This window comes from Musca autumnalis, unplaced genomic scaffold, assembly GCF_047663935.1.
Source record: "Musca autumnalis isolate F117 unplaced genomic scaffold, ASM4766393v1 scaffold_5, whole genome shotgun sequence".
NCBI classification, from domain to species: domain Eukaryota; kingdom Metazoa; phylum Arthropoda; class Insecta; order Diptera; family Muscidae; genus Musca; species Musca autumnalis.
In genome coordinates this window covers 81,939,420-81,965,718 of record NW_027412088.1, presented here as the reverse complement: position 1 = coordinate 81,965,718, position 26,299 = coordinate 81,939,420, and the positions used below count along the sequence as shown (strand labels likewise).

The 26,299-nt window shown below is 34.2% G+C and overlaps 1 long non-coding RNA gene across 1 annotated transcript in view; it reads right to left on the bottom strand.

Annotated features, from left to right (window-relative positions):
- The window catches only part of LOC141405169 (uncharacterized), a 64,433-nt gene extending 39,292 nt beyond the window's left edge, over positions 1 to 25,141 (bottom strand). Inside the window, exons 1-2 of the long non-coding RNA XR_012413149.1 lie at positions 24,753 to 25,141; positions 16,634 to 17,421 (exon numbers count right to left, since the gene is read on the bottom strand). This is a non-coding gene — a long non-coding RNA (uncharacterized lncRNA). The remainder of the gene's footprint in view (positions 1 to 16,633; positions 17,422 to 24,752) is intronic.
- Between the last annotated feature and the right edge of the window lie 1,158 nt (positions 25,142 to 26,299).

The window sequence follows — 26,299 nt, the reverse complement described above, 5'->3', positions numbered from 1 at the left end:
ACACAGTTTCCAATTGATTTGGTTGAAATTTCGCATTTTGAGTTCTCAGCGAACAAAATACATCCACGCAAAAAATGTTCAATATAGGTCCACGTTTAGGTATAGCCCCCATATAAAGGTGTATTTCTAAAAAACACGGAGTCTCCCAAATAATCCCAACATTAGTAAAACTCAACTTAAATTTATAGTACTGATGATAAAAGTACCAGAAAATTTATTTACAAAGAATTTATTTGTAAGGAAGTTAGAAAACTTTTTATGAATACCTTTTTACGTAAAAACATTGTCAATTCTATCAACTATAAGTTTAAATCTGGAAATTGTACCTTTACCTCTTTATTTTTTTATAATTTAACTCATAAGCTGCGTATGCTTTTTAAATTTTTCGACTTTACTTCACATATTACCGCTGTAAATTGGCAAAAATTGTACTGGATATTAACAATTTGATGTGTTTAGGTAATATTTATTTCAATCGGAATCAAATTTGTTGCCATAAATTTTCAATTTTTGTCCACGGGCGGAACCACAGTGCGATATGTCCCTCTTCGAACATAAACTAACTTTGGACCGATATAATAAAAACTTCTTTAACAAATTTTTAATTTTGATAGGCTATACCAGTCAATCTATACTATATCGACTCAGAATTTTAACCTGATAACAAATATGTATACTTTATAGGGTTGTAAATAAGTATTTTAATGCGTTACAAACGGAAAAATATACCCTCAATTCTATGGTGGAGGGTGTAAAAATTGCATAATAATAATAATTGTTCCAAAAACATCCCAGAAGGGACAAGTGAGACTTCTCTCATATCAATGAGTGCACCCCGATTCATATTAGCTCAATGATATGGGACCTACTGTTTATCTCCTAGTCCGAACGGCGTGTTTTAGAGTTTTAGTGAGAAGTTTTAAATTAAAAATTGAACCAGGTTCAACTACCAACAGTTTCGCTGATACTGATTAAAATTTCAGCAGTTATGTAAACTTTTTTATATTTTATCGAGTTTGATGCCCTAGATGGAGTTTTTCTTATGCGGTATCTTCAAAAGATAAGTTCTACTAGTTTAGGGCTACAATAGTGTCAAAGACAGCAAGGCCAAATTCCTATTCGTTTCTAAGATAAGGGTCCGATAAATTCAAAAGGCTGTAGTTTTAGCCCGGTTTATATGAGGCCATAAAATACGAACTGGATCTGACACGACAAAACCCTACTAGGGTTTTTATAGTCTCAATATGCACTTTCAAAAAATGCATACTAGAAGTTGTTTGCATTTTCAGTGTTGCATAGTGTTGTTTGACCGAACTAGCTGTTATTTGTCATTTGAGGTTCTAATTGGTCCCGAAACTTTTCCACCAAATATCCATATTCGTCAATTAAGGTCCATGTTTTCGAATAGCCCCCCATATAACGGTACCCCCGATTTCGGTATTTTGAGGATTTTAGCTACAATTTTTAACTAAACTAGCTGTAAGTTGACACTTGAGCTTTTCAGCGGTCACGCAACTCTCCACCAAGAATCGTATATATAGATTAATTTGGTATATCCCCCATACAAAGGTACCAAAAGATTGAAGATCTTTTTATATACTGGTATGTGATGAATTTCGAATCGATTTGCATTGAAAACGATTTGCCCAAAACGAGTGAATTGTTTTAAGATGTGATGGAATCCGCATCGAATTTCAATTCCACGTTGTTTCAATTTCATTAAATTCCCACAAACAAAAAACGGACTGGTAATCCCTAAGCAGTTGAAAGAAGAAAAATAGAAATAAAAACACTTTTTTTAGTCTTGGCGATGCCAAAAGCCCCAAAAATGTAAAAACAAACAAAATAAATTTGTGTTCTTGTTTAAATTGGCCTATATGGAAGTTTAGTGTGGAGAACTTTACAAACAGTGCAAACAACATATTAAGCGGATGTCTTCACTAATCTAGAGGATAGAAACATGTTCAAAGTAGATTTTTTGATCTGTGTTTTTTTTTATCGAAATATCAAATATTTTCTTAACAAAATATACTAAATATAAGGCAAATAAATGTAAATTTATCTATTCTATATCCGTGTTTAAATTTCAAGCTTTTTTTTTACTAAAAAAATATCAAAATTCATTACATCGTTTATAAATCGACCACAAAAATATGACCGTTTTCAAAACGAGAAAAATAAACGATTATCGAATTGCGTCACACGTCTTTTTGATCAATTTTTCCATAGAACAAAATGGAATATGAAACCGATATCGAAAACAATTCGATGTCGGAAAATGTACATGCATCACACCTACAGTCGTTTTTGACTCGTTTTGAGCTCGAAATCGATTTCCATCACATACCTGATACATTTTTTCACCATATTTAGGATACCCCGTGGTCAAACAATTATTGCACCTAATAGGAAACTAATTATTCCATTTTAGCTCAGAATATTTTATGGTGGAGGGTAAAAAATGTTGCTTTTAATTATACCCTACACCACTATGTGGAAAGGGTATTATTAGTTTGTTTTGGTTAAAATTCTATAACACCGCGAAATATTCGTCGGAGACACCCAATGTGGTATACCAATCTTCATATCTCAGCGAGATAAAGCGATTTTGAGATGTGTGTCCGTCCGTCCATCCGTCCATCCATTTTAAATTGTAATCAAACTTCAGGCCGCAATTATGGAGCGATCGTCACGAAATTTGGTATAGAGGTCGGTTTCACATCAGAATAGATCGCTATTTTAATTGGTGATGATCGTGAAATATTTAGCGTGTGAAATGGACCAAAAACATAATTTTTATCCGATTTTGTAGCTGCTCTGTAGGTCGCAATAATAGTCCGATCGCCTCAAAATTTTAGATAAGGTAAGAGTATACGACAAATAAGAAGCTTGCACTTTGAGATGGCGATCAGATAATATTTAGAGGGTTAAATGGACCACAACTTTTGTGTGAAAATTGTGAAAATTTTTAATATACAGTTTATATCTTTTTTCCTGGAATAGACATTCCGAGCAAGAAAGCTATACTTGGAAGAGGAACGCTTGACCTTTCTATTGATGTCAATTGTGTTGGTGTACATGGTCATATAACAGACTTACTAAACACGCTACAGGTCGCAATTGTAGCTCAATAGTCACGAAATTTTGCACGAGGTAAGAGTTTAGGTAGAAGAAGATGCATTTTGGATGATATGATATTACGAGTATTTAGCGGGTGAAATGGACCATTACTTTTCAATACAAAATACAAAATTTTATTTTTCGTCCATATGGAGAATGAAGTACTGACTTTTCCCCTGATGAAAATTGAAAATAATATGTCTGCTAGATAACGGGCCTGCTGACTAATGTATAATGGGTTTTGTGTAGAGAACCACATTTGCCTCCCATGCTACAAGTTATCCCTATCATGACAGAGAAAGTCCAGTTTTTTCATCATTGCAAATTACGTAGAGTCATAGCGTTTTAATTGTCCAATTGGATTTTTATACATATATTGCAGCATGGGGTCGCTTCGCCATCTTTTTTTGTTCTCCATGTCGCCACTGTTAAAGTTTTTTTGAAGTATTCTATAATATCTATAACCGTGGATGTACACTCACAACCAATTTCTGGGATACATCGGATACAGCTTCCATACCGCAAAATTTTTTAAAACTCTTTTCCGCAAAAACGCCAGTGGTATGTCGGTTTTTAACTGAAAAAGATACGATCCACAGAAAACGCAAATTAATCCGCGATATTTTCAAAAACGTTTTTCGCATTTTTTTTTTAATTTTTGCAGTAGCCGTTTCCGCCGTTCTAGTAGATGGATTTTCACGATCTATGATTTATATGATCCGGAAGTAAAATATCGCTGGGTACCAGCACAATTAGAAAAAATAATGCACTAAATGTTAGTTTTGGCAGTAAATTACTGTGATGCTGTGTGGACTACATAGTCAATATACATATCAAATTATGCGTAAACGAGTACTTTAATCCTATTATAGGCTTTTTGAAATACCAAAATGCGCGACCCAATAGAAAAAAAAAAAACACCTAAAATCAAAATGTCAGTATCATTAAAAGGTGGATGCAGTGAAAATTTTGAAATGTGATACATTAGAAGTGTGACCTTCACTTTGTATTCTTCTACTTTTATTCTGTTTTAACCAATAATCGAATAGCAACGTAAAAAACCTCGTTAGCTTGAACATGTTTTAACTATTTTTATTCATTTACGCGGTCATAACTTCCACGCAAATTAATTTTTTTTGTCAAATTTTTGAGCTTTATTCAAAAACACTTAATTTGATCAAGCAATAGTCACAGCTACTGGTAAATTACAATAGTTCGCGTATTATAATAGTGCAAACCTTGGTTTCATGGAAACTATTTTTTTTTTGTCGTTCACCCATGTGTAAATTTATATCACAATGATATCACCCTTCAATAATTTCACAATTTTCGCTTTGACAATTTTTATATAGCATTTAATAATAATTGTTCAATTACTGCACCCCGATTCATATTAGCTCAATGATATGTGACCTACAGTTTATCGCCGAGTCCGAACGGCGTGTCTAAGACCCCACTTTTGTAGAGAAGTTTAACATGGCTGAAATACTCAGGAAATGTCACGAACATTACTGAGGGGTATTTTGCCACCGTTGAAAAGTGTTTTGATGTTGCCCGGCCGGGAATCTAACCCACTACCTTATGTGTGCAAGGCGGGTGTGCATACCATTGCACCACGGTGGCAGTATATAGCATTTGTAGTGTTCAATAAATTGAATGAGCGTCATTGTAACTGGAAAGGAACCTGATATTCAAAGAAAATTTAATGATCTAGCAACTAATGTCAATTTTCCAATGTTCGAATATTTATTAGAAATGTATGATATAATTGTTGCACAAACATTTCGTGGCCAGGCAACATTAATTTTTCAACACCTCAGTAATATTGGCGACCTTTTCTGAGTATTTCAGCCATGTAAACTTCTCCACAAGTGGTATCTTACGACACGCCGTTCGTGCTCGGCGATAAACTGTAGGTCCCATATCATTCAATCAATATGAATCGGAATGCACTCATTGATATGAGAGAAGAGAGTTTGTTCCATAAAGGAATTTTGATTTGTTGAAAACTAATTCCCAGGGGTAATGCTGTAGGGTATCACATGGTCGGCCCTGTCAGACTATAGCCTTTGCTTACTTGTTAAATTAGTCATTCCGTTTGTAACACATCGAAATTTTCAGAGACCTTATTAAGTACATATACATGAGGGAAAGTCAAAAAAATTTAACATTGATGAAGCCAAGGTTTGCACTATTATAATACTCGAACCATTCAAGTGTACCACAAAATATGACCATAGTTGGGCCAAATTGAGTGTTTTTGGTCGAAGCTTAAAAATGTGGCTTAAAAAGTGAATTTGCGCGGAACCTATGACCGCGTAAATGAATAAAAATAGGTAGAGACACGTTGAAGCAAACGAGATTTTACGTCGTTTTTCTAATGTATCACTTTTCAAAATTTCCACTGCATCCACCTTTTATGGATACTGACATTTTGAAGCCAGATTTTAGGTGTTTTTTTTGTATTTTTTATTTAACAGGGACGCGCATTCGGCTTTTTGTAAGAACCATTAATAGGATTAACGTACTCGCATAATTTGATATGGATATTGACAACGTAGCCCCCACAGCATCACAGTGAGATATTTTTTCGAAACCCCATATTTTTTGAGTACAGTATTTACAATATCCTTTTGATTGTTGGGATCCAAAGATATTTTAGTGTTATGATGGTTCGGATCATTTAAATTACAGACCGTGAAAATCCATCTACTAGAACGGCGAAAACAGCAACTGCAAAAACCGAAAAATGTGTGAAATTATCGAGGATTTATTCGCGTTTTCTGTGGATCGTTTCCTTGTCAATGAAGAAACTGATACATCACTCGCGTTTTTGAGAACACAGCGGTTTAAAAAATTTAGTGGCAAGGGAGCCAAAAATAGTGTGTGATGCTACATCCACGGTTCTTGATGGATGTTATCGAAATATGTTTAGACCGATGTATTTTTTCATGGATGATAGTGAAATCGAATGTGCATAAAAAGTGTATGCACTTTGTGCAAATTCTAAGCGTTATAATGTGAGAACTGATTAAAAAAAATGTGATTTTTTGTGTGAAATTCAACTGAAATAGAAGAATAACTATGACCTAATTTCTTCAACTAACTCATAAAATAAATTTGAAAAAAATATTTTCTCTTATAAAAATTTTATAAATTCCTTCAATATATTTTTTTATTTTGGCTATAGTATGGAAACCGCTAAACAGATTTGTATATATTTGGTTTCATTTGAATCTTCGCGATGTTTAGATTACGTAAGTATTTTTAAATATTTTTCCGATGCATAAACAGCTTAAATTTAATTAAAAAAAGTTGCAAGCCAGCAATTTTTTTGATTTTTTTTTTAATTTCCGCGAAAATTTACAACTTTGTCTCTAAAGTAATGGGACCTCAGTAAACATATAGTATGTAGGAAGCCATAAATTAACACTGTTTCTCAATATAATCAAGGGCGTTTTTATAAGATTTTTTCTTATAATCAGAATTGAAACCGCCATAACTTTTGCGCGCAATAATCAAATTAGTATCTCGAACAGATTTGAGAATGGGATTTTTTGCTAAATCCATGTACGAAAAACCTTTCATGTAGCTTAAAAAAAATTGTAATTTTTTTCAAATGGAATTTTTGACTTTTCCTCATATATATATATATATATATATATATATGAGGAAAAGTCAAAAATTCCATTTGAAAAAAATTACAATTTTTTTTAAGCTACATGAAAGGTTTTTGGTACATGGATTTAGCAAAAAATCCCATTCTCAAATCTGTTCGAGATACTAATTTGATTATTGCGCGCAAAAGTTATGGCGGTTTCAATTCTGATTATAAGAAAAAATCTTATAAAAACGCCCTTGATTATATTGAGAAACAGTGTTAATTTATGGCTTCCTACATACTATATGTTTACTGAGGTCCCATTACTTTAGAGACAAAGTTGTAAATTTTCGCGGAAATTAAAAAAAAAATCAAAAAAATTGCTGGCTTGCAACTTTTTTTAATTAAATTTAAGCTGTTTATGCATCGGAAAAATATTTAAAAATACTTACGTAATCTAAACATCGCGAAGATTCAAATGAAACCAAATATATACAAATCTGTTTAGCGGTTTCCATACTATAGCCAAAATAAAAAAATATATTGAAGGAATTTATAAAATTTTTATAAGAGAAAATATTTTTTTCAAATTTATTTTATGAGTTAGTTGAAGAAATTAGGTCATAGTTATTCTTCTATTTCAGTTGAATTTCACACAAAAAATCACATTTTTTTTAATCAGTTCTCATATATATATATATATATATATATATATATATATATATATATATATATATATATATATTCTTAATCAGTATAAAATTCTAAGTCGATATCAACATATCCGTCTGTCCGTCCGTCCGGCTGTTGAAATCAAGATACAGCTCGCAGTTTTTAAGAGCTTTGCAATTTGTATAGAAATATCTATTACTCCTAGGACGTTTGATATTGAAAATGGGTTATATCGTTCCAGGTTTCGACATAGCTCCCATAGAACGGTACCTCCAGATTTTTTGTATTTTGCAGGTTTAAGCCTCAATATCACACCGAAATATCTGAAATTTGGTATTTAGACATCGTTGGGGATACAAAAATTTCCACCAAAAATTTGTCGGTATAGATCCACTTCTTTATACCCCCAGAATTTTGTCAATATATATAACCCCCTATAACTCCCGATTTTCGGTATTTTCAGGGTTTTAGCCGCATTATCCTACAGTTTAGTTTTTGATACCGACTTCTCAGATTGGAAGGAAAACGGTTCTGCCCAATCTAAAGACTTTTAAAGGACTTTGCTACTGTAGTAGCTATAAAATTGGTATTTCGGATTCTCAATGTTCAAACGGAATTGATATTCTTCAGTTAACATATTCCACTTCCCTTAGGAATAATCCTTGGCGCAGCAGAAGAGCTTAGTACTTTTATAAATGATAGGAAACAGTTTTTTTTTTTAATTTTAGTTCAATACAACTAATTAACAGAGATCCAGTTGGTTGGGTGATTTGACAATTCTGAATATATTTCTTGAGAACCAAGAAAGCAATAGTCGAGAAGAAAAGCGTTCGTCCTTGGATAGATATTTGGTTAATCTATGTACTCGAGGCTAGGCCTCCCACTGTAGCTTGACCAAATATCAATCCAAGGACGAACGCTGTGGAAGACAGAGTACGAGTATATCTAAACTTGGAAAAACAAATAATTATTTTAATTTAAATTAAATAATTGTTTAAATTTTTTACATTTTCTTTCTTAATTGCAACAAAAACATCCGATTGCTTTTCTTTCAAATATTTCCCATTTCTTAGTACTTTAAACACAAGATTGCGGTAGCATTTTTCAAAGCCCACAAACAAACCACATAGTGAACAGCTCAAAAGGTGAATGCTTTGTATCACATTAAAATCTGCCTCTTTGTCCGTCTATATAAAATTACGTACAAAAGACCGGCCTTCAATGACTGTATCTAATTTCTTTACAGTACTTAAGTTTATGTTTTGTTGTTGTTGTTTAATAATGTAAATAATAAACCTACGCAACTCATGAGAAATATTCAAAACAAATACATATATTGACTTTTTTCATCTCTCTTTCTTCATAGTTTCGTATTGAGTTTTGTTGGGTCCAACAATAGATGACGAATATCAATTCGTCTTAATTACACCATCGTTGACTTTACTTCTTTTTCGCCTCTTGATTTGAATACAGACAATAGACAAAATTGTCAATCAAAAATGCGAAATCAAAAGGGTATTTGACTACTGGAGAAGTCGTATTAAAGATTTTATGCCGGTCTTTTAACGTTTGAAAAATGTGAAAGTTTTGACGGTGCTCTTGAAACAATTTTAAATGAAAGAAGCTTACACCTGGGAAGTTTTTGAGGATTCAGAAACTATAACTATAATTATAAGGAGGCGCATTGTCCTAATTTGAACTTCTATATCTCAACAAGTAAAAACGTATCAGTCGACTTTGCCGACAGAGATATACCCTCAGCCTATGTCTGGGGTCTTTTCAGAATTTTGTGGCCGTTTTTGGACATTTAAACTTGCCGACAAAAATGATGATTAGGATTAAAGTCAAAAAGTGTTGCGGAGGAGGTACTTGAAGGAAAGGACCATTATGGAAGTGGATCTTATTTAGGAAGTCATATCTTTTCGACAGACATCGCGCTCACTAGTTATTTCAGTGGGTCATCGTAGAAATGTTGGAACAGTATGCCAGGAAGCATGGACTTGTCCACGGAAAACATAATATCGTTATAGACATGACCACAACAAACTCCATCGGTATACATTTACAAACGATCTTCGAACAGAGCCTCAACTGCACTTGGGCACAAATGTTGAACTATTATAGGAGCTGTACCCCAAGAAGAGGACCTATATGGGTCATTTTAGCAGTTAAACTAAATTTTGACAAAAATAAGGAGATTCAAAGTTAGGATCAAATTGGTTGATCAATTCGGGAGTTATCGTGTTCTACAGCCACTACATATGATGCCATAGGGGGTTTTTACAACTTTTGGGCTGTTTTCTTAAGAAGTATGGACTTGCCTCTGAAAAAACTTGTACCGTCATAATTGAGGCAGCGAATTCAAGTAGCTTCATCAAAAACCGAAATGATTCGAGAGCAGGTGTTAAAGTGAACTTATCCGAAATTTTCTGTGTGAAGTACCCGAAGGAGTGGACAAATATGGTCCATATTCAAACCTGATCTATATCTGGTAAATATATTAGGATGTATAAAGTATGAACTAAATCGGTCTCTCCCTTCAAGAGTTATCGTGGTCACATTTTTTTCCGAAAATGTTTGAATTTTTGTGGGGGAGGTACTTGAAGGTGTGGACCTATATGGCTTATCTTCGAATTTAAGCTAAATTTGAACAAAATATTACGAAGGCCAAATTTTTGACCGAATCGGCAAATCCGGTTTTTGAAGGTTTTAGCCTCATCATCACACCGAAATGGCTGAAATTTCGTAGTTAGTCTTCGTTGTGGGTACAAAATGTTCCCCCTTAAAGTTGTCGGCATAGGGCCTTCACATAGCCCCCATAGAACGGTACCTCCCGATTTCCGGTATTTTAAAGGTTTTGGCCTCGTTATCACACCGAAATGGCTGAATTGGTACTTAGTCTTCGTTGGAGTTATACAACTTTCTCCCAGAAATTTGTCGGTATAGGTCCACGCATTTATATAGCCCCCATAGAACGTTACCTCCCGATTTTCGGTATTTTGAAGGTTGTGGCCACAGCAACACACCGAAATGGCTGGAATATGGCTTTTAGTCTTTGTTGGAGTTAAAAACCTTTCTGACTGAAATTCAACGGAATAGGTCCACGTTCGGATATAGCCCTCATAGAACGGTACCTCCCTATTTTCGTAAATATGAAGGTTTTAGTCTAAAAACTTTCGCAGGGAATTCGTAGGTATAGGTCGACTTTTTGATATAGCCCCCATGGACCTCCCGAATTTCCGTGGGATTCTCTAACTTATTTTTTGAGTTACCGACAATTTTCGGTAAAATTGAAATGCTTTTAATTTCTGTAATTACAGATGTTTTTCGGTAAGTTAGCGACAAATAAAAAGCAGTCGTAAAGTTCTACCGATAGCAAGAGTGTTGTCAACTTTTATTTGAAATTTTCATTCATAATTTTGCGTTTTGATTTTACCGATTTTTGAGCAGCTATCTAATAAAAAATAGACAAAATTTGCACAGTGGGCTTGGGTGCAATTTTCGCGATTAAATATTTTAACTCAATTTTTAACAATGATTGTACTCTTCGATCTTGATTTTTTTTTTTTTTTTTTTTTGTTATTTAACTACGATTAATTACAAAAATTTCAAGTTCTATTTGGTATTGGGATTGGAATGACTACTGTTTTTTCTTGATTTTTTAAAATTTGTCAACACAATTTTTCCTTTATACCAGTATGCAACATTTGTCAGTCCATATTTATATTAGGCTATTTTCCTTGCCGCAATTGTCAGTTTGCTGAAGAGAGGGGTAAGCCTTTGCCTCTCAACACCCTCTCTCACCGACAAACTGACAATTGCCGCAAGGAAATTCGCCGAATGTAAATATGGACACATTTTACAAAAAAAAAAAAAAAAATAAAATAAATAAATAATTAAAAAATTACATTTTTCAAAATTTGTATTGTTGTTTTATTTAATTTATTAATTTATTTAAGAATTAATCAAAATATCTTAATAAAAAATAATTTAAAAAAAATAAGTTTCAGTGTTTCATTTAGAAATGCACTTAATAATTTGTCGCTTAGCCTCAATAAATATATTCTTTCTCATGATGGAATCTCTCATATAAACCGCTTGCCGTTTAATTTTGCCACCATTTATAATTTAAATCTAAGCGTTTTATTTGAGGGATTCTATCGTGAGAAAGAATATATTTATTGAGGCTAAGCGGCAAATTATTATTTCTTTTTTAATTTTTTAGTAATTGCATTTTTTTGACCACTGAGAACAAAATTATAGTCAATTTAGTCAAAATTATAGTCAATTTAGATAAAAACTTTAAAATGCCTGAAATCGTGTAGTACCGTTATATAAAGGCTATACCAAAACCTGGACTTATGTCCATAATTTTTGGAGGGGAAGTTTCTGTACCATTGGGGACTCCAAATGCTAAGTTACAGTCAATTCTGGATAAAAATTAAGTTAAAATCCTTAAAACACTTGAAATCGGGTGGTATCACTATATGGGAGCTATACCAAAACCTGGACCTATGTCCATCATTTTTAGTGAGGAAGTTTCTGCACCATTGGGGGCCCATTGCCAAGTTACAGCCAATTCGGCCTAAAATGAAGATAAAATCCTCATAATACTTGAAATCGGGTGGTACCGCTATAAGGGGCTATACAAAAACCTGGATATATGTTCACAATTTTTGGTGGGGAAATGTATGTATCACTGGAAAACCCAAATGCCAAATGACAGCTAATTCGGGCAAAAATGAAGATAAAATCCTCAAAATACCTGAAATCGGGTGGTACCGCTGTAGAAAAAATGGGCCCATATACATGTATTGTCATCCAAATCTGAAAAGTGTACAAAGTTTCAGTTCGATTGGTCAACTGCAACTGCGTTAAAAATGAGTTACTAGATTTGAACTTAATCGAGCGGTACCGCTATATGGGGGCTATAGGAAAAAGGACCCATATTGGTATTGGTTTTATATTCATGTATTGTCATCCAAATCTGAAAAGTGTGTAAAGTTTCGGTTCGATTGGTCAACTGCAACTGCGTTAAAAATGAGTTAGCAGATTTGAACTAAACAAGTTGGAACGGCCAAGCCGGAATTGTTATACCCTCCACCACGAGTTGTATTGAAGTAAAATGGAAAAATTAGTTTCCTTTCGCGGACTTATTTTAATAATTCTCTGCTGGAATATTTTATAACAAATTTCAGCCATTCGGTGGGATATTGATAAAGTTAAGTGTTTTGGAAACTTCCATCTCTGTTATGAACACATGTTAAATTTTGTTTCGATCTGGCAACTCCTTCATATAGAAACAGGTGTTCAAAAAAGACGCATCCGCAATTTTTTTACAATGGAAAAATTAGAAATGCGTGCTGTCATTAAATATTTACATAAAAAAGGTTTGTCGGGACAAGAAATTCATAATGATATGGTGAATGTGTTAGGTGAAAGTGCTCCTTCATATGCAACAGTAAAAAATTGGGTTGCTGAATTTAAGCGTTGTCGTACAAGCATTGAAGATGAACCACGTAGTGGACGTCCAAAAACAGCAACAACAACAGAAATTGTTGCCAAAGTGCATGATATGGTATTAAATGATCGACGAATAAAAGTGCGTGAAATTGCTAATATCATGGGCATCTCAAATGATCGAGTCCATTTAATTTTGCATGAAGAACTACAGATGAAAAAGCTTTCTGCAAGATGAGTGCCGCATTTGTTAACAGTCGATCAAGCTTGTTTGGATCGTTTTAAGCGAAATAAAATGGATTTTAAGCGCCGTTTCATAACTGTTGATGAGACATGGATCCACCACTATACTCCAGAGACAAAAGAACAATCCAAACAATGGACTAAAGCTGGAGGAAGTGCGAAGTGCCCCAAAGAAGGCAAAAACAATTCAATCGGCTAATAAGGTTATGACAACGGTTTTTTGGGACTTCAAAGGTATTTTATTGATTGACTATCTGCAAAAGGGTAAAACAATAAATTCAGAGTACTATTGCAACCTTTTGGATCAATTAAATGTACAAATTCGAGAAAAACGTCCTGGCTTACAACACAAAAAAATAATTTTTCATCATGACAACGCACCAGCGCACAAGAGTGTTTGAACAATGGTTAAAATCAACGAATTAAAGTACGAGTTGCTTGACCACCCACCTTATTCTCCTGATTTAGCTCCCAGTGACTTTTACTTGTTCCCAAATCTAAAAAAATTCCTTGCTGGCAAGCGTTTTACCTCAAATGAAGATGCAATTACAGTTGTAAACCACTATTTTGAAGACCTTGAGGAAAACTATTTTAATCAAGGGATAGAATTGCTAGAAAAGCGTTGAACTAAGTGTATTGAAGTTTCAGGAGATTATATTGAAAAGTAATTTTTTTTGAAAAACTAACTATTCTCTTTCATTGATAGACTAAGAAGTTTCCGAACCGCCCTCGTAAACATTCAAAATACCAAACATCCTAGGAGTAATAGAAACTTCTATACCAAATTACAAAGCTCTATCTTAAAAAATGTGAGCTGTATCTTGATTTCAACAGACGGACGGACAGACGGACGGACATGGTTATATCGACTTAGAATTTTACCCTGATCAAGAATGTATATACTTTATAGCGTCTCCGATCAATATGTCGACAAATTTGATTATACCCTCCATATTATGGTGAAGGATATAATCAAAGTCCGATGGTAATCTTGGTTTCTTAATTACAATATTCTCAGTAACAATATTACAATAACTTCGGTATAAGTTTGTGACGAAAGCATCCGAAGATGTTGTCCGATGTAGACTTTCTGGGAGTTTGACGTAGATTTAGAAGAAATTTTATTATGTACAAAGTTTCGGTCAAATTGGATACTTTTTTCGTAAATGATCTTGCTCATCAGTAATTTTTATACCCTCCACCATAGGATGGGGGGTATATTAAGTTTGTCACTCCGTTTGTAACTACTCGAAAAAATCATTGTAGACCCCACAAACTATATATATTCTTGATCAGCGTGCAATTCTACATCGATATAGCCATGCCCGTCCGTCTGTGGAAATCACTCTGGCTTCCGAACGGGTTGAAGTAGGTGGATGAAAATTTGGTAAAATCTATAATATGTATGAAGGACTTTTGGTATTGAAAGCGTGCTATGTAGGTCCACGTTTTCGTATAGCCCCCATACAAAGTGACGCGTGACGCGTGACGCGTCGTCGTTTTAAGGAAATTTTAGGATATTTGTCCCATTTGACCACCGAATTGGTTGCAATTTGGCATTTTGTGTCTTCAGAGGCTAAAAAATATTTCTACCAAATTTTGTTTATATAGGTCCACGTTTTTGTATAGCCCCCATATAAGGCCCTATATATAGTACGCGTCATTTTAAGATATTTTGAATGTATTAGTCCCCCATTTGAGCACCGAATTGGCTGTAAATCGGTATTTTGTGTCTCCAGAGGCTAAAAAACATTTCTACCAAAGTTGTTTATATAGGTCCACGTTTTGCTAGAGCCCCCATATAACGCCCCATTAATGTATTAGTCCCATTTGACCACAGAATCGATTGTAAGTTTGTATTTTGTGTTTCCACAGGCTTAGAAATATTTCTCCCGATTTTCGGTATTTTTAAGTTGTTAGCCTCATTATCGCAGCGAAATGACTGAAATTTGGTATTTAGTCTTCGTTGGGTATGTACAACCTTCCCCCGGAAATTTGTAGGTATAGGTCCACGCCTTCATATAGCACCCATAGAACGGTATCTCCGGATTTTCGGCATTTTGAAGGTTGTGGCCTTAATATTCCACCGAAATGGCTGATATTTGGTGGTTAGTCTTCACTGGGGGTATAAAACATTCCATATGAAATTAATCGGTTTTAGCCTCATTATAACACGGAAATGGCTGCAAGATGGTACTTAGTCTACGTTGAGGGTATAAAACTAGAGGTATGAAACATTCCAGCCGAAATATGCCGGTATAGGTCGACGTCCTCAAATACCCTCATTGTTGTGGCCTCAATATACCACCGATATGACTGAAATTTAGTATTTAAATTACCATGGATGTATAAAATATTGCAGAAGAGAAGTATCAGTATAAGGCCTTTTCTTCAAATAACCCCATAGAAGCGTACTTTCCGATTTTCGGTATTTTAAGGTTGTGTCATTAATATCCCATCGAAACGGATGAAATATAATATTTAATCTCCATTAGAGGTATAAAACTTCCCACCTGAAAATTTCCGGTATTGTTCCGTGTTTATATAGCCCCCATAGAAAGATCCCTCCCAATTTTCGGTATTATGAAAGTTTTAGCCACAATATTCAATGGGAATAACTGAAATTTGGTATCTAGTCTTCGTTGGAGTTACGAAATTTTCCTCCAGAAATTTATCGGTACAGGTTAACGTTTTATACAGCCTCCATAGAACGGCGCTCCCAATGTTGTTAACTATCCAAATCCAGAATATCCAGGTTTAGGTCTAGTGGGTTTTGCCCAATTTTATGTATTTCGCTCAATTCCGAAAATTGTAAATGTTGGCCCATGTTTTGGAAACAACAAAAATGTCGGCCATATTAGCTGTTTTGAAGGGAGTATTATCAGTTCAGATATATGTACTACTCCTGCAATAAAAGGAAGAGTTTAGTACTTTCATAAACGAAATAAAACTAATTGCTCCTATTCACTTCAATACAGTTCGTGGTGGAGGGTATAAAAAGTTCGGCCCGGCCGAACTTAACGCTTTTCTTACTTGTTCTTTTTGGTGTTGGCCGGGGATTTTACAGCTTTTGCTCAATTATTTCGCGAAGTATGGACTTGTCACTGAAAACATTTGTACCATCGTATTGGGGGCAGCGAAAACAAGTTGTTGCAAAAACATCATAGATGTTTGAGAACATACTTTAAACTAAGGACCCTAAGAAGTCTACCGATATAATCCATATGCGAACCTGATCTATGTCTTGTAGAAATATTACGTAGTGCACAGCATGGACCAAATGGGTTACCGCCTTCGAGAGTTATCGTACGCACAGTTTTAACGAAAAGTATTGAACTTTAGTGCTAGAGGTCCCAAAAGGATTGGATCGATATGGCCCATCTTCGATCATAAACTAAATTTGGACAAAAATATTATGAAAACGTATGAAAGCGTATATTCCCCCGTTAGTCTAAAGAAATGTTAAGGGTTTTTGGGAAAATGGGTTACAGAAAATTAACATATTTCTAACATACTTCATTCTTTATTTTGACTTACCTGCAAAGTCAAAGTATCTGCTAATCCATAAAAAGTCAATAAGGTTTAGTGTAGTTTAAAATTTCCACTTTTTATTTCCTTTTACTATTATTATTGAAAATTATTCACAGTTTCTTTTAAAAAATACTTGTTTAACACATTTAAATCAATATGTATATTTTCACATAATCTTTTTCATTCTTATTTTTAACATGATATTATTTTGCTTCTTTACTTTTCACTTAGTTGTTGTTACTTTTTCAAATTAGTTGCTTTCTATATTTCTTTAATTTCATTTAAATTTATTTCCATAAATTACAACCGCAAATAACTTTACGTTGAACAAATAGATTGTTGAATGGATTTTATGTTTGTTTTATTTTCAATTATTTTTTTACTCTAAACTTTATTTAAATATTATGTTATTTCTTTTTTAATGTATTTTTACATGGAATTTAAAATATTTTCCTTTTTTGTTTTGCTATTACAACTGAAAATATTTTTTTTATTTTATTTATTATTCTTGCGAATTTGAATTTATTTTTTTGTCATTTTCAATGTAAACACTTTAACATGATTTCATATTTTCCATTGATTTATTCTTTTGAAGCTGTATATCTTGTTGAAAGGGAAACATCAGATATCATTATTCTTTTCTTTATTTTTATTTTATTCCTCGTTTGGGTCAATCTTTGCTGCAAGACTTGTGAACTTTTTCTATTATATTCGTTGTAACCATAGCTGCTTGTTGTATTTGTTCCTTTGAAAATGCAATTTTTCTGCACAATTTCCTTTCACCGAAAATTGAACTGTAAAATAAACCAAGAAGAAATAATAAAATATATTTTTTGTAAAAAACTCGTTGAAGGTTTTTCATTTTCGTTTATTTTTCCTTTACTGTCACATTTATGTGGAAATCTAACTTTTTGACCAAAAATGAGAAGACATGAAGAGAAAAAAGACTGGCTGACTGACTGCTAAACTAAACTGCTGAGCTGTGTTAAAAATGCCACAAAATGCGGATTATCTTTCGAATCTAGTCGCATAATGTGGCTGGTTGTTGAGTTGTTGGTGGCTGCTATGTTTTTTCACAAAAATTTCAGAGATGTGAGAACTGCAACAACGATGGTTGCAGATAAAGAGATCTCTGTGCTGTTGGCCACAAGTATTTCTTTGAAACTAAGAAAAAAACCCAATGGCATTTTGTGTTTGTTTCTTTTAAGCGGTATTGCAACATTCTGTGAGCCTGTGGCAAGTGTTAAACAAGTTTTTTCCTATGTCACAATGTAGTTCAGGATATTATAATTAATAATGTTAGTTTCTTATATTTAAAGTGAGAAGTATAATACCTAAATAGAAAATATTTAAAAGGTATTTTGTCAGTCCGATCCAACCTTTTCCTACCCTTTTCATCGAGGGAAAATTTTGCAGCGTACCATCGCCGAAAATGTATATTTGGCGTAAATTACAGAGAGATCTAAGTAGGCATAATTATTTTGATAAGATATCACAAGTGAGATTGTATACCCTCCAAGATACAATTGAGGGTATATTAAGTTTTTCATTCCGTTTGTAACTCCTCGAGCAGCGTGTAATTCTATATCGATACAACCATGTCCGTCAGTAAGTCTGTCCGTCTGTTGTAATCACGCAATCTTCCGAATGAGTCAAGCTACACGGCTACACACATGTGTTTTTTGTCTGAACATAGATCAAGTTCGAAGGCGGGTTACTTCGGTCAACGAGTTGGTACAGCCCCCATATAATGGTACCTCCCGATTTCAGATATTTTGACGTTTTAGTCAAATTTCAAACCGAGTTAGCTATAATTTGACATTTAGGGTTCCTAGCGACCAACAAACTATCAAACCATCAAGGTACATATTCTTTATTAGAGTGCAATTCTACATCGATATAATAATCTTCGTCCGTCTTTGGAAATTATTCTATCATCCAAGGGAATGAAGTAGGTGGATACAATTTTAGTCAAATGATATTTGACCGTATGTCCACGTTGTGTTCTAGCCCTGTTATAACGATACGTCCCGATGTAAGTGACATTTGGTATTTAGACTTCGTTGTGCTACACCACTTTTCTCTAGAAATTTGTCGGTGCAGATCAACGTTTTGATTTAGCCCCCAGAGAACGGCGCTTATCCTTTTTTGGACATTTTTTAAAGTTTTAGCTAAAGTATTCAACAGAGATAGCTGAAAATTTGTCGTTTGTGATTTAAATATTCCAACGGAGAATGGTCGATTTAGGTCAAAGTTTTGATATGTCCACCATAGGATTACGGTACTGCCCGGTATTTTTCAAAGATTTAGCTGCGTTGTCCAAGCGAAATATACATATAACTGAAATGTGGTATGTGGTCCAAGTTTTTGTTAAAAAAATTCTGCAGAGAATTGAAGGTTTAGATTAATGTTTTGATATAGCCCCCATAGAACGGTACCTCCCGATTTTGGTAATTTTAAGCTTTTAACCACATTATCCAACCGAAGTCTGATATTAAATCTACGTTTGTAGATTAGAACATTCCTATAGATATTTAGTCTCCTTTGGAGTTGTAAAATAATTCTGCACAGAATTGCAGGCATAGGTCCACGTTTTGGTATAGAACCTATAGAACGGTTTCAACCAAATTTTAGGAGAAGAAATAAAGAGCAAGAAAAACATGAGCGTGAAAAACTCGAGATGTTCGGTAGTCAGAATAAAGTCCGAAAATCTTACCAGAGTGTAAAACACCAGACTGAAAGTTACGGTGCCGGAACGTTCCCCTACATGATGAAGGGAATCAGGTAACATATCCAGATAGCGTACAGAAACTAGCCAAAGCGAGATCATGACAGCAATTAAGCGATTGAAAAGCAATAAAACAGCCGCCGAACTGTCCAAGACCGGTGGCAAAATTTTGATATGAGTATACATAAGTTAACTAGCCAAATTTGACAGGAAGAAAGCATACCCAACGATTGGAACCTCAGCTTACTATGTCTCCTACAAAAGAAATGAGACTAGGCGGATTGGGCCAATTACAGAGGCATAAGTAAGTACATTGGAGTCTATTGGGTGAACTTCTAAAACCTATGGTCAATAAAAAACACTGTGCAACATTTTTAAGGTGGTCTTGTGCAAACAATTCGAACTGAGGATTTTTTGAAAGTACAGATCCAAGTGACAAGAAACCCTAATTGGGTTTTGTTGTGTCAGATCCAGCTCGGATTTTATGGCGCCATCTAAACATGGTTAAATATTGACTTTTTAAAGAAATTCGGGGCTATATCTCTGAAACCAATGCGAATCTTATTCTGACCTCTGAAGCAAATTTGTAGACAAGGACAAGAATGAAATATCTGGAGAAATGCTGAACTCGAAAAACTACATTTATTGATTCAAATTTCAAAATATATGCAAAAATTCCACAATTTTTATACATTTCGCACCGTATCTCCAAAACCGTTAATTTTTCTAAATATTTTCCTTTGGAAAAATATTCCCTGGAATGTAATACACAACTCTTTAGAACATGTCATTGTTGTGAAATGCCTCTATGTCGTTGTTTTCACAATAATGTAGTGAAATACGAAATGCGAGAATAAACTGTTGATGTGAACTGTGTTTGAAATACGTGTTGTAAAAGATATAGTCCGGTCAAAATAGACATGCGTATAAGGGTGAAATAGCAAAAATTCCCACAAAGCTGAATTTTGGTGGAGAGCTAGGGTTGGCCATTAGAAGCAACGTCCTAAAAGTCCCCATCGATCCCATGTGTGCAAAACAAGTTATTCGGGGTCAAAGGTCATTTTTGGAGGCATTATTCAGTTTTTTAATTTTTCTCAAAAACAGCAAAAGCCCGCTAAAGTAAAAGTTGTAGATTCAATAATTGTCTACAAGATTGGGCTTTATGATTCTTAAAAAAGACGTACCATTTTCGAGATATCTCGATCTAAAGGTCAAATAAAAAATTAGCCGCGTAGGTACATTATGAGGCGAACCGGTTAAAGTAACGACACTATGTGTTAGATACTTCCGTAAGCTTTCAAATGATATCCTTTACAGTAATCGGTTCAGTAGAACCGGGTCTAACCCTGTTTTTAAATTTGGCCTTTCGGGTCTAATAACCGGCGAACCGGATCCGCAACCGTTGAAAATTATACATTTCCGTAATCAGCGCAACAAACTCTACCTTCGGACAAAACTTGAAAAAAATCGGAGAGTTTTCGTTGTGGTCGTTCCCGTTGGGCTTTCGATTATACATGTGGGTTAAATGGGATATTTTTGCATAAAATGACTCTAACATTGAATAACTCTACTAAACACACTCCGATTTTGTTGGCATTTTTTAAGAAGATAGCTATAATTTCGCTCTTCAAGAAAATATATTTTTTTGGGGGACAGGCTCGATTGCTTCGCTTATTTTAGCCGGTTCGTCTGAATATGTGCATATTTCCCTTATAAGTGCATAAAAATCATGTGTTTTTTAGAACAGCTATATCTCAAGAATGGTTCCATCTAAGAAAAAAGTTATAGGGGCAAACTTGTAGATAATTTTTCTGTCTACAATATTTACTTTAGTCACTTTTTGATTAGATCAACCGTTTTCAAAAAATAAATCCGAAAACCTATAAACCGTTAAATTTTGACCTTTGACCCCGAATATTTTTTTTTGCACACATGGGATCGATGGGGACTTTTAGGACGTTGCTTCTAATGGCAAACCCTAGCTCTCCACCAAAATTCAGCTTTGTGGGAATTTTTGCTATTTCAATGTCTATTTTGACCGGACTAATATGCTCAAAAATACCGTTGAAACAACATAAAGTAAGCATTTTAGAGTTTCAGAATTTTCTAAAGAATTGTTGAGAACTTTATTTGGAAGATTTGTGCAAAAGGTTACTTGGCTCAACTCCCAGTAGTTTAGTCGATATTGACCGGAATTTCAGCAATTATGTAAAATTTTCTATATTTTATAGATTTTGATGCCCTAGATGGAGTTTTTCTTATGTGTTTTTTTTTTTTCAAAAGATAAGTTCTACTAGTTTAGGACTACAATATTGCTAAAGACAGCAAGGCCAAATTCTTATTCGTTTCTGTACTTTCAACAAATGCATACTAGAAGTTGTTTGCATTTTTAGTGTTGCATAGTGTAAGTATAAAAAGTTCTTTGCGGTCGAACTTTATCTTTGCCACAAACAAAAGAACCTGTTCTTCGATTGTTTCCGGATCCCGAAATACCCAAAAAGCCCTGCCGTCATTATTATAAGCCTTAATTTTTATTGATTGGAATTTTCAAACAGATTTTAGGGTTCCGGTTAAAATTAATCCCAAAATAAAATATCCTTAACTAAAATGGAATAATGAGCTTTCATTCCTGTACACAATTTTAGGTGCAAACATTTTTCGAACGCCTAAATTATCTAATCTAAGACATGTATTCAAACAGTAGTGCCATTCTATAACTAGTTAACGACCGAATTACCGACAATTATCGATAACCGGAAATGTTTATTTGCTTATAATTTCGATAATTAACGAAATTTGTCGGTAAGTCACCGACCAACATAAAGTAGTCGCTAACCCCTACCGATTTCGCAAGTGTTGTCTACTTTTATTTCAGCTATTATTCATAAATGTTCGTTTTAATTTTACCGATTTTTGTAGATAACGACAAAAAAGCTACAGAATCCCAATACAGGTGGTACATTTATATGGGGGCTATATAACAAATTTTGGTGGAAAGTTATGTAACTGCAGGGAACCTCAAATGTCAAATTAAAGCTACTTCGGTTATAAATTGTAGCCAAAACCCTCAAAAATCCGAAAATTGGGAAGTTCCATTATGCGGGGGATACACCAAAACATGGACCTATGTTTAAGATTTTTATTGAAGAAGTTTCGACACCACTGAGAACCTCAAAAAAAATCACAGATAGTTCGGTTAAAAATTTTAGCTAAAATCCTCAACATACCGAAAATCGGGAGGTACCGTTATATTGGGGCTATATCAAAACATGAACCTATGTTGACTATTTTTGATGAAGAAGTTTCGTGACCACTGAAAAATTAAAATATATGAAATTAAAGATAGTTCGGTTAAAAATTGTAGCTAAAATCCTCGAAATACCGAAAATCGGGAAGTACAGTTATGCGGGCGCTATACCAAAACATGGACCTATGTTGAAGATTTTTGATGAAGAAGTTTCGCCACCACTGAGAACCTCAAAAATAAAATTACAGCTAGTTCTGTTAAAAATGTCGGCTAAAATCCTCAAAATATTGAAAATCGGGAGGTACTGTTATATGGGGACTATATCAAAACAAGGACCTATGTTGACGATTTTTAGTGGAGAAGTTTCGTGACCACAGAAATTCAAATATCAAATTACAGATAGTTCGATTAAAAATTTTAGCTAAAATCCTCAAAATATTGAAAATCGGGAGGTACGGTTATGAGGGGGCTATACCAAGACATGGAATTATGTTGACGATTTTTAGTGAAGAAGTTTCGTGACCACTGATGCCCTCAAGTGTCAAAATTTCAGCTAGTTCTGTTAAAATGTTAGCTAAAATCCTCAAAATACCGAAAATCGGAAGGTACTGTTATATGGTGACTATTAAAACATGGACCTATGTTGACGATTTATAGTGGAGAAGTTTCGTGACCACAGAAATTCAAATATCAAATTACAGATAGTTCGATTAAAAATTTTAGCTAAAATCCTCATATGGGGGCTATACCAAAACATCGGTATATGCTGACAAGTTTTAGTAAAGAAGTTTCGACACCTCTAACAGCCTTAGATGTTTGGTTAAAAATTGTAGCTAAAATCCTCAAAATACCGAAAAACCGGTAACGTTAAATGGGGGCTATACCAAAACGTGGGCCGATGTAGACCATCTTCGAAGTTCACCAGTCTATGGAAAAAGAAACAAGTTATTACTTCAATGCGTTAAAAATGGAAAAACAATTTTAATATACCCTCCATACTATGGTGGAGGGTATAAAGACATATAATGATGGCAAATATTAATAAATAAACGTTTTTATAGATAGGGGTAAGAATGCTAGGAAAACCATTATAAATATAGTTTGCCCCGCTTTTTGTTTCACAGGCTGTGAGAAGGTCTATCTCGGCAAGACTTATTAATGCTTTATAATACATCAACAGGGAAATATGATTTTTATTAAAATTCCTGTGTATTTGCCACTTTATTCTGCTTGGGAAGAGTTTATGTATTTTTTTTTTTAACTTTATGAATTTAATAAGGTTTCTGTGAAGTAAAATAAAAAAAAAATAAATAAAAAGTAAGTAAGTAAACTGGAAATTAATACCAGGGTTTGCAATGTCAAAGGTTATCCACCGTCTATTAACAGAAAATATTGCAAAATGTTGGAAAAAAATCAACAAACAAACTTCAATTCCATACTTCAATTGCTTTCTGTTTTATTACCATTTTGAGACACAATCTTGCAAAGTTCACAGACAACCGCCATAAATTGAATTAGGCAAAACTCAATGAAAGACAAACAAAGAAGAAAAAAATATTCATAAGCCAAAGTAAGTGTGGCCAAAAACCGGTAACTGAATTTGCCACTATTTTAGCTTTCCTCTCTCTTCCTTCTACTTCCTCTTTCGCCATTCATTGGAATGGTGTTTATTTCTTGGCAAACTTCTTGTTATGGTAGTCCTTTGCCATACTGACAGCAACAACAGCAACAATTTCAAGAAACATAAGGCTCAATGGAGATATTGACGAAGATATCGCAAAACGTCTACATGGTTGGCTTATATGCAACATACAAAAGTTCACAAGAGTTGTTTGAAAAGTATGTATATATGTTGTATATTTGTGTTTGGCTGTGAGAATACGCCGCATTTGAGTTGTTTAACCACTTTACTGCTCTTTCTTACCACAGCAACAGCCAGTCAGCCAGCCAGCCAGCCGGTATTACTTCTTTTAACACTTCACCTTTAACCAACAACAAACACTCACATTTTTGCAATTCTCTTTTCTATATGATTTTCTGCTTCTTCTCTTTTTTGTTTTGTTTATTTTTTCTAGCTTCTTTGTTTTGTTATTACTTTATTTTCCTTTAACCACAAACATTGTGCATTTGTATCACATTTGTACACTCACACACAGACAAACGTTGACACTTAAAAGGCCAAACAAATCCAATCTTCACACAAAGGCCAAAAACTAATATCCAGCTTTCCAAACAAACTCCAATTAGAAAAAATACTGGTTTTTTATTGCGATTTTTTTCATTTACGACATTATTCGAAAACCAAGAAATACAATAAACCGTACAGTACCCGCACTTTATGTGTTTTCTTGAACACAAACGTTTTTTCTTTTTTTGTTTTTGCCTTAATCCACAGCTTCCTTAAATCTCAACGTGTTAATAATATCTCTAGCACTTTAAATAGGCCTAACGTGTTGCCTGTCTCGCGTTATGGTATCAACGTCTCAATACCAAAGTACCGCTTTAAACGTCTGAACCGCACGAAGAGCATAAACAAACTGAATTTTTGCAATTGGCCAACATGGAAGCCAGCGATGTAAAAAACCAGTATTTTTCTACTTGACGCACACGAAACACACATATGTACCTAGGAAGGCTGACTGGGTGGTTAGCAAAGACACAACTCCCAACTTAATAAGCACGAAGTCATGTTGCAATTGAGCTATGTTGCCCATGAGAAGACATTTTCCAATTGGTGATTTGCTCTCAACAATTTCCACAGTTTTGTGGAATGTAAAAATAGCGTGAGAAGAGTTGGTTCTCATGTAGCCATGTTGGATTGTATTTTGTATGAATGGTATCGCACGTGCCGTATATCAACACGTTAGAGGTTGTGTTTTCTTGGAAGTAAAGGGTTAATTAAGCAGTAAACCAAATATCGACATTGTGGTTTCGTGGGTTTACGGTAAAATATCCTTAATTTTGCAGACTACAATTAGCACTGAAGAATTTTAAAATACAAACTTTCAGTCATTTCGGTAGGATAGTGTGGCTAAAACTTTTAAAATAGCGAAACCCCTGCAGTACCATTTAGAGATGGTCGCTTCCCTAAAACATAAGACACGAACAAAAATTTGTATGCACTTTCGCTCACAAACACTGCGTTTTTCGAAAAGACACGAACACGCACACTGACGCACGAAAACTATTTTATGAAAACAAGTATTTACGGCGTTAAGTTCGGCAGGGCCAACTACCGGTTCATGAATGTTAGATTAGACCTACATGTTTGTGTACGGATAGTTTATGGAGTAAGTTATCTATCTTCTGGGAACACAAAATTCCAATTAACAACCAATTCGATAGGAAAATTTTCAAAAAAATCGTATACCCCGGTTACACTTAACCGGATTAACCCTGTGGCTTTGGATTTTAAATGTCAATTCCATAGCGCAAACGTCAAATAAATCATCTCGAAATGGGTTAACCCTGCAAAAAACTCTCTTGTGTAACCGTACTTTTAAATTGAGTGGTATTCCTACATAGAGAAAAAATACATTTCGCTTTTTATTAAAATTCTCGTTTAGAGTTAAGCTTGATGATCGAAATTTTTAGCAAGTGAATACCAATATCTATGTATGTGCGTTCTAAATTTTTTTGAAGCATTGCAATTGCAATTGCTCCAAACATACAAAACAAAAACAACTTGCGAAATTCC